The 8,616-nt window shown below is 38.2% G+C and overlaps 1 pseudogene; it reads right to left on the reverse strand.

The window, feature by feature from the left end:
* Positions 1-7,000: 7,000 nt before the first annotated feature.
* On the reverse strand, positions 7,001-7,850 carry LOC122684094 (annotated as a pseudogene).
* Between the last annotated feature and the right edge of the window lie 766 nt (positions 7,851-8,616).

Below are 8,616 nucleotides of genomic sequence, written 5' to 3' on the forward strand. Positions count from 1 at the left end.
TCTTCTTTATTCTTCTTGTAAAAATGCTCCAGAAATGACTGAGACAATGACAGATTAATGTTTTCACTCTTTTTGAGACAAAATATTATCTGTAAATCAGATATAATTCATTCCAGTACATTTTATTCTGAGAAAATAGCCCATACACATTTCCTCAGTATTTGATTTTAAAAGGTTAAGTGTGGGATAGGAGTTTTGAGAAAGTCTGACTCTAAATTTGGATGTCATCTAGGATGTATGTGACTAGTTGGAACCTTCACTGCTTTATCTCAGCAATCAGTTCTTTACTGAAAGCTCATTGCATGTCAAACATAATATGAAAGTAACACTTTAATTAAAGACAAGGTTGGAGTATTCAACCTTATATTTTAAAGATACTTATCCAACTAAGAATACAAGTGATTACACTTCTTGAGTACGTAAGAATCATGATGTGTTTATTTGTCCGTTTTCTTGTTCAATCGCTAAGACATGTGTGGCTCTTTCAACTCAATGTTGAAGCTTACCAGGCTCCTCTGTCCATGGGATTTACCAGGCAAGGACACTGGAGTGGGTTGCCATTCCCTTCTCCAGGGCATCTTCCCGAATCAGGGATAGAATCCCCATCTCCTGAACTGCAGGTGGATTCCTTACCACTGACCCACCTGGGGAGCCCAGTTTGCTTATTATTAAATAATAATAATTGTTTATTTGTTATTTATTAACAAATTATTTGTTGTTTATTAAATAATGACAGAATGAAATTCTGCTCTACTTTTTAATGTAGATGTTGAGCATTAGATATATTTTAGCAAAATTTTCTCTAGAAATATTCTACTGCTTTGCCACATTGTTATTACTTACGTGCAGGTGAAGTCTGATGCCAAAGGACATGTCTCTTGACCAGATAAAGAAAAATTCTAGAAACAAGCAGAAACAAGAAACTTTAGCTAATGCATTTTCATCCCTTTAGATTTTAACCTGGCTTATTCATTAAAAATAGATGGGACAAAAGTAACAAACATATATTTGATATAAGCTTCTATTTGTGTGTATGTTTATATGTATGTGCATGTGTGTGCTTGTGTGTGAATGCACTCTGTTGATACACGAGAATTGGAGTATGAATGATCAACTGATTTTGCTTCAGATGAGTAAATATGGTGTGTGTTTTTTATGGATTGAATTTGCACAAATTATTAATAGCATTAATATTGTAATAAGTCATTATGCACAGCAGCAAAGAATTTGCCTGCAATGCAGGAGACACGGGTTCAATTTGGGGCTCAGAAAGATCCCCTGGAGAAGGAACTAGCAACTCACTCTAGTATTCTTGCCAGGAAAATCCCATGGACAGAGGAGCCTGTTGGGCTACAGTCCTTGCAGTCGAAAAGAGTCAGACATGACTGAGTAATTGAGCACACACAGCACAAACAACATGACACTTTTTGCTGTTAAAATATTCCAAAAAAAATCTTAAATCTTGGTTATACCTTTTCACAGTGCTTTAAAAAAATCCAACTTTCACCCTTAATTTTGTTTAAAATATACATATGTAAAATTGTTTGCTAATCAAAATAAATCTGATTTGTCCTGCTTTAATAAGAAATACAATGGGGGACAGATATACACCCATGGTTGATTCATGTCAGTGTATGGCAAAACCACCACAGTATTGTAAAGTAATTTAAAAAAATAGAAATATGTTTTTTCCATTAGATTACAGATTATTAATCAAAGGAAATAAGTAAATAAAGTGTTCATTTACAAGTCTCTAAATATTTGCTTTCTTAGTTTTTGAAATTAAGGTTCTTATTCTTCATTCTTCAAATTTGGCAACTCAGAAACTTACCTGCGATGAGCAAGTTCTCCTGTGCTTGCCTCTGGAAGGTGAACAATATAGACAGATCACACTTAAGTTTTATTTAGTGACAGTTGGGAGTTAAATCTCTGAGGCATTTGCCCTCACTCTTCTGTGTTATGCAATCCTGTGATTAATTAGATTTCTAGTTTTGTATTTTCCCCCATGAATGCCGTAACAACTTTAGAAAAGGCCGAACTTTAATTATTCACACTTGAAGCAAATTGATCATATGAGATTTTTTTTTAACTTGTTAATGTGATGTATCACACTAATTTGCATCCTTATGATGCTTGCTTTGAAATTTTGTCAGATAGTTGCTTATCACCACTTAGGTTAGTTATTCTTCTGAGGTTTTATTTTGTCCATTTGTTTGGAATTTATTTCTCTGCTTCCTCACTTTACATGGAGTGAAATGAAGTGAAAGTCACTCAATCATGTCTGACTCTTTGCGACCCGATGGATATACAGCCATGGGATTCTCCAGGCCAGAATACTGGAGTGGATAGCCATTCCATTCTCCAGAGGATCTTCCCAACCCAGGGATTGAACCCAGGTCTCCCACATTGCAGGTGGATTCTTTACCAGCTCAGCCACCAGGGAAGCCCAAGAATACTGGAGTGGATAGCCTATCCCTTCTCCAGGGGATCTTTCCGACCCAGGAATTGAACCGGGGTCTCCTAAATTGCAGGCAGCTTCTTTATCCGCTGAGCTATTTATATGTATTAGGTAAGTCAGTTATGTTTCCTATCTCTCCACCACATAGGGTTCCCTGTATGTGAGCTGCATGAGCCTTTCTGTTGTGATGGGGCCAGCTACTGCAGGCGCAGTCCTAGGCGAATTGCCCTCTGGCCAGTTTGGCTAAAAGGTTCTGTCTGATACAGTGGCTGCTGGCCCACTGTTGGGCGGGCTTAGGTCCTGAGGTGACTGGCTACAGGCGTGGAGGGGCTAGGACTGTTCCAGGCCTGCTAGTGGACAGGACTGGGGTCCCTGTGGCTGGTCAGGGGCTTGGAGAGGCTGGAGCTCATTTCAGCCCATTGCTGGGAGAGCTCTGGTCCCTGGGCATCCAGCTGCAGCACCTGGGGCTCCTGGTCTGATGGCAAGTATCTAGCGGATGAGCAAGCCCTTCTCACTAACAGACCAGAGTGAGGACTGGGCAATGCTGGCTGCCATGAGTGTCCTAGCACCCAAATGAGTCTCAGAAGTGGCTGCTGCCAGCATCTGTGTTACCAAAGGAGTTCCACTTGGTTCCTGCTTCTACAAGAGGCTCTCCAAGACCAGCAAATGGATTTGATCTGGGCACCCTTAAAATTAAGGCCTTTACACTCAGACTCAGAGTGCATGAGATTATGCATGGACCCTTTAAGAGCTGAGTCTGTTTCCTGCAGCCATCCAGCTCTCTCATGGGCAAACCTTTCCAGCTTTCAAAGCCAGACCTTCCGGGCTTGTATTCCAGTGGAGGAGTCCTGGGCTAGGGAGTCCAGTGGGAGCTCAGACCCTTCACTCCCCTGGGGAGAGACTCTGCAATTGTCTTTATCCTTCCATTTGTGAGTTGCCCACCTGGGGGTGTGGGTTTTGACCATACCATGTCTCTATCCCTCCTACCCAATTCACAGTAGTCCTTCTTTTTATCCTTAGGTGTGGAAATCTTTTCTTCTAGTCTTCAGGTGTTATCATAAATAGTTTTTCTGTAAATAACTATCAACAGTGCTTGATATTTATATCATCATATAATTTTCTATGACATATGTCAATCCACACCTCTACTAATATTCTATCATTGTGAATCCTCTGGTTATTAAACATCAATACCAGTGATGTCTTTCATTTTAATATTAGCTACTATGTATTTTTTTTTCCTCATGACTAATACACTTGATTACCCATTTTTTAAAAATGCAGGATGAAATAATTGTTTAATGGGTCCAGCTTGATGGCATTAGGACTCCTGAAACACATGCTAACTATCTTATGATTGCCACTTTATCCAAGGTCTAACTGGCCTAGGGATATCATATATTCTATTGTTATGCATATGCTTAAAAAGAAAAAAGCACACACACCAATAGAATTGGCTATTGCCTTGAGAGATTCATACCAATGTAGTTACAGAATGTGGTAGCAGGAGTAGACAAGAAAGATTATTCAGACTAAGCCCATCTTTTAGCAGAGCAGACATTATGTCCCAAAGAGAAAAAGTGATTTGCTGGAGGTCACATTGCTGGTGAGCTGAAATACAAATTCAGACCCAATTCCATTATTGTTTCTTCAGTTCATAGAATGCTGAAGAAGAAGACTTCAAACTAGGTTAAATTTGCTGCCTCTTAAGACAAGCTACACACTTATTGATGTAGTGAGTATTAATACACACAGCAGAATCATCATACATACACAGGCACAGATATGTTTTCATACTTTATACTTTCATACACACTATATTTTCATACTTTAAAAGTTTCATCCAAATATTCTTTAGAAAATTACATTATACTTGATCTGACAGAACACTGAGTGTTTACTGCTTGATAATTTTCTTAAAATTAAACACAAACAGAACCAGCAAATCCTATTAAAACAGTCTTTAAAGAAAAGAGTTTTAAAAAAAGGTAAAGAGGTTAAGGGATGTCTCTTTATCTTAAACACATATGAAAGATAGTCATTGAATCTAATTTTATGCAACAAAAAAAGATTTAATTTTTATAGACATGAATATGTTTAGTATGTTTTTATTCATAAATTGAGTGTGGAAGGAGTTGGACTGTAATTAATTTCCTGATATGTGAAATATTCTATGAACAGCAAATATATTATCTGTAATATAAAATAAAATATTTTAGAGTAATGTATACTTTTGTGTTAAAACTCAATTCAATCAGTAATTGAAAGCAAATAACCTGCTGATAATTATGTTTTAATGTGTTGTTTTATGAAATAAGCCAGAAAGATAAACACCAATACAGTATACTAACGCATATATATGGAATTTATTTTTATTTTTTTCCATTTATTTTTATTAGTTGGAGGCTAATTGCTTTACAATATTGTAGTGGTTTTTGCCATACATTGACATGAATCAGCCATGGATTTACATGTGTTTCCCATCCCGATCCCCCCTCCCGCCTCCCTCTCCATCCCATCCCTCTGGGTCTTCCCAGTGCACCAGCCCTGAGCACTTGTCTCATGCATCCAACCTGGGCTGGTGATCTGTTTCACCCTTAATAGTATACATGTTTCGGTGTTATTCTCTCAGAACATCCCACCCTCGCCTTCTCCCACAGAGTCCAAAAGTCTGTTCTATACATCTGTGTCTCTTTTTCTATTTTGCATATAGGGTTATCATTACCATCTTTTTACATTCCATGTATATTCATTAGTATACTGTATTGGTCTTTATCTTTCTGGCTTACTTCACTCTGTATGATGGGCTCCAGTTTCATCCATCTCATTAGAACTGATTCCAGTTAATTCTTTTTAATGACTGAGTAATATTCCATGGTGTATATGTACCACAACTTTCTTATCCATTCATCTGCTGATGGGCATCTAGGTTGCTTCCATGTCCTGGCTATTATAAATGATAACCCTATATTCTTATGTTATTTTAAAGTGCATGATGTTCAGCACTTTTTATGCCTAATGAGATATATAGAATTAGAAAAGAAGTTAAATTGAAAACCTTGTATAACTCATCATCTCATCCTCCTGGAATCAGAGAAGAGTGACTCCATGTTCATTTTTGATGATGTAAAGTAAAATGGGTGGTCATGACAACCTGACATAATGTTATGTTTTTCATAAATGGATTGACTGTTAATTTATTACTGTGAGAACAACAGAAGTACTTAATTTAGTGTTACAAAGTGAGGATTACTTAATATCCATCTACTTGGCAATCACCACTACTTAAATTGTTAAGAATACAGTTCCTGTTTATTTCACAAATACACAGAGAGAGAATATAAGTACTTACAAATGGGATGCTAATGCAAATACTACTACTACTTTTTTCCCCATTGAACACAAATTTGTTAATAACCATTTCTTTACAACTGCAACTGTATTAACCAGGTTTTTATTCCCTAATTTTAAGAAGAATAATGCTATGAGCACATGAAAAGAGGTGGAGTCTTCTTTTCTAGTGAGCTTTAGAGAAGGTCCTGGTACATTGCCCCCAACTCCCACTCATGTAATTACTATAGAATTGTTCCCACTGATGTAATCAGGGCAGTATTATGGAGAATAGAAGATTGAGAAATTCTCTATATACGATGATCCCTGCCTCTGATACATATTTAACCTATGCCAAAAGATAGAAGCATAAGTGAATTTTGCCTAGAATAGATATTCTGGAATAAACTATTAAAAATAGAATTTTTTAAAATGTATGACAAAACCCACTGAAAAAATAAATAAATAAATAAAAAATAAATGTCAAAAATTGGCAAAGCTCATTTTTGCATCAATTTTTCTTTTTTTTTTTTTTTTTGCATCAATTTTTCAAGGGACACTTGTTTACTTATTCACTAAATATTTCTGAATGGCATCATGAAACCAAGCATTTTAAGTAGCAAAGTAGAAGCTTTGTGAACAAGACAGGCTAGGGTCTTGTACTTATGAAACGTTGAGTTAAGGTAGGAGGTTTTTCTTTTATTTATTTACCTATTTTTATTACTTAAGTACTACTAACTGTCATGATGGAATATGTGTAGGGTATTACTATTACACAGGAAAGGCAAAAACAAACCTTTTTACCCACTAACTCTCACTTTTGAGGGAGAAAGTTTATTAATCCCATTGTTTTAAAAAATATTGGAATATTTGGACCATCAGTTGAATTGGTGTGGGAAGAAGGATTCTTCTGCCCATGATATCTCTCTCAAGCATACACATGAACAGAGAAGAGATATATCTTTTCTAAAAAATAGCAAAGTGAACCCATTACTATTCTTCCTTAGTTTAGAGATACAATGAAGATAAATAATTTCTGACCCCTACATTCAATTTATGCATAAAGATAAGAGATAGAGAGTATCTAGAAGTTGTATTGGTGAGATTACCAGACTTAGTCAAAGTACCTGAACATAAGCTATCAGAATCTTTAAATAAATCATTTTGGGTAAAAACGTAATTTAGTGCCAATTGCTCTTTTCAGTGCAGTTTTCACATCCTGTTTCTTAAACTGTAGATCAGTGAATTTAACACTGGGATTAAAACTGTGTGGAAGACATGGGACATTTTGTCTGTGTCCATAAAGTAATGAGCTGGATCTGAGATATATGAGCAGGAGTGTGCCAAACAATGTAGCCACAGTGGCTAGCTGGGAGACACATGTAGAGAAGGCTTTGCATCTCCCCTTGGCTGAGTTCATTCTAAGGATGGTTGTTATGATGTGGCTGTAGGAGAGGAAGACAATGATGATACTGCAACCCGGAACACAGCTGCTATAAGGGAACATCACAATCTCATTGATGGTTGTATCTGAGGAAAAGAGGGCTAATATGGGTAGGAAGTTACAGAAAAAGTGATTGATGACACTGGAATTGCAGAATGACAGCTGAATTGTGCAATAGGTAAAAACTGCTGGATAGATCAAAGCTTCTAAGTACACAAAAACTACAAGCTGAGTACAGAATCTCCTGGACATGACAACTGTATAAAGAAGTGGATTACAAATGGGTACATAAAGCTCATAAGCCATGATAGTCAACATGAGACATTCCACATCTGCAAAGGTCCCAAAACAATACATCTGAATGGCACATAAATTAAATAAAATCTTCTTTAGCTCAGATGAGAAATCAGCCAGCATACTGGGAGAGACAGTGGAGGAGTAGTGAGCGTCACAGAAGAACACATTGCTCAGGAACTAATACACGGGTGTGTGGGGCCTGGGGTCCACCTTGAGCAGCAGGACCATCCCTACACTGACAATCACAGTTACGCTGTGAACCAGCAGGAGAAGAATGAGGAGCACCTGCTGCACATCCCATCTGCCAGGAAGTCCTGGCATTACCAACTCAGGAAGCAGTGCAGCTCTCAGCCGTCATCACTCACGTCTGGGAATCCCTGGTTATGAAAGAGGAGATGGAAGAGGAAGATAACATCATCTTACTACCTCAGTATTTCAGTTGCTGATCCTTTCTGTATTTCAGTGATTAAGAAAAGAGATAATGCTAGGACTATGTGATGCAAACTGACTCCCTGTAAATTTATTTAATTTAGTATAACAACAATAATAATAATGATATCACTTCCATTTGCATAGCACTGGGCTGTTTGTTTCATTGAGTTAAACAAGGTTGTGGTCTGTGTGATCATACTGGCTAGTTTTCTGTGATTATGGTTTTAGTATGTCTGCCCTCTGATGCCCTCTTGCAACACCTACTGTCTTACTTGGGTTTCTCTTACCTTGGACGTGGGGTATCTCTTCACAACTGCTCCAGCAAAGTGAAGCCACTGCTCCTTACCTTGGATGAGTGGTATCTCCTCACAACCGCCCCTCCTGACCTTGAACATCAGGAGGGGTGGCCTATAAGCCCTCCTGCACCCATGCAGCCACCGCACTTGGACGTGGGGTTGCTCCTCTGGGCCGCAGCCCCTGACCTCAGGCATGGGGTAGCTCATCTCGGCATCTGCCCCTGACCTCAGGGGTTGGGTAGCTCCTCTCAGCCACCGCCACTGATCTCAGGCATGCGGTAGCTCCTCTCGGCCGCTGCCCCGACCTCAGAGGTGAGGTAGCTCCTCTCAGCCCAGACCACAGTCTTGTCTAACTCAAT

Source organism: Cervus elaphus, chromosome 26 (genome assembly GCF_910594005.1).
Source record: "Cervus elaphus chromosome 26, mCerEla1.1, whole genome shotgun sequence".
Lineage (NCBI taxonomy): Eukaryota > Metazoa > Chordata > Mammalia > Artiodactyla > Cervidae > Cervus > Cervus elaphus.